This window comes from Gamsiella multidivaricata (genome assembly GCF_025024155.1).
Source record: "Gamsiella multidivaricata strain RSA 2152 chromosome Unknown BC939scaffold_141, whole genome shotgun sequence".
Lineage (NCBI taxonomy): Eukaryota > Fungi > Mortierellomycota > Mortierellomycetes > Mortierellales > Mortierellaceae > Gamsiella > Gamsiella multidivaricata.
The window spans coordinates 48758-49765 of record NW_026251849.1 but is presented as its reverse complement, the minus strand read 5'-3'; positions in this window follow the sequence as shown (position 1 = coordinate 49765).

Below are 1008 nucleotides of genomic sequence, written 5' to 3'. Positions count from 1 at the left end.
GTATGCTTTTAAGCCCTCCTGTTTAAGGTAGTTCCGGACACTGTCTACATGAACCTGCACTCCTTGCACCGATTGGATAAGTCGCTGGCCGTCGCGGAGGGTTACGGCTTTTCCTGTGACGAAATGACGAGCAAGTAAGGTCTTGGTCTTCTTCGAAACCTTCGAAGGACGCCCTATTTTAGGGGATGGAACGTTCTCCTTGTCCCTTTGACGAATCTTGGAAACGGAGAAAGTAGAGATATGCAAGGATCTTGAGACCTCGCGGACAGATTTTCCTTGCCGAAGTTGGATAATCGCATCGCGTACGGTTTGTTCTCGCAGCCGCTTCATGTTTGATGTAAACTTGGGATGAATGTGGCGTAGGATGGGAGTAGTGGATAACTGTGCAGTTGTATTGTTTTAGTTGCGAGTGAGGATGCAGACCGTAAGGGAAGAGCACAATTTATAGGATTTTTTAAAAAGTGTTAGAGTGCACCTCATGACTTTCGAGATCCTTCGTTCCTCAGCTGAAGGTCATTCAAGCCTGGAACATTCTAGAAAACTCCTTGTAAATTACGACATTGTCCACCAGACATCTCGTTCCTTGGTAATAGCGTAATAGGGAGATAAAGGAGTATAAGTCCAAAATAGCAAAACATGCTAACACTTTTTCCGTGGACTGTATTTGATTTTTTTAAAAAAAAAAAAAAAAAACCCCCTACTTGGGATTTTCATCTCCTCTTAATTAGCTATTGTGTTATTATTTAAAGGAGTACGATTACAGTACGGAGGACGAATCTCGCATGGGGCTGGTTTATCTTTTTTAAATAAAGACACCGTCGTTTTAGCTTTTTGGATAAGTTGACTGGCTGGTGAATAAGTGCCTGCCTTACATTGATTGACGCGATCCTGCACTGAGTCACTTGCACAACTCATAACAACAGTTCCAAATTGATTGGCATCTTCACACGATATTTCCAAATTGTAGGCACCTGTAAATGCCCCACCATTAATGACATTGAGCATTTT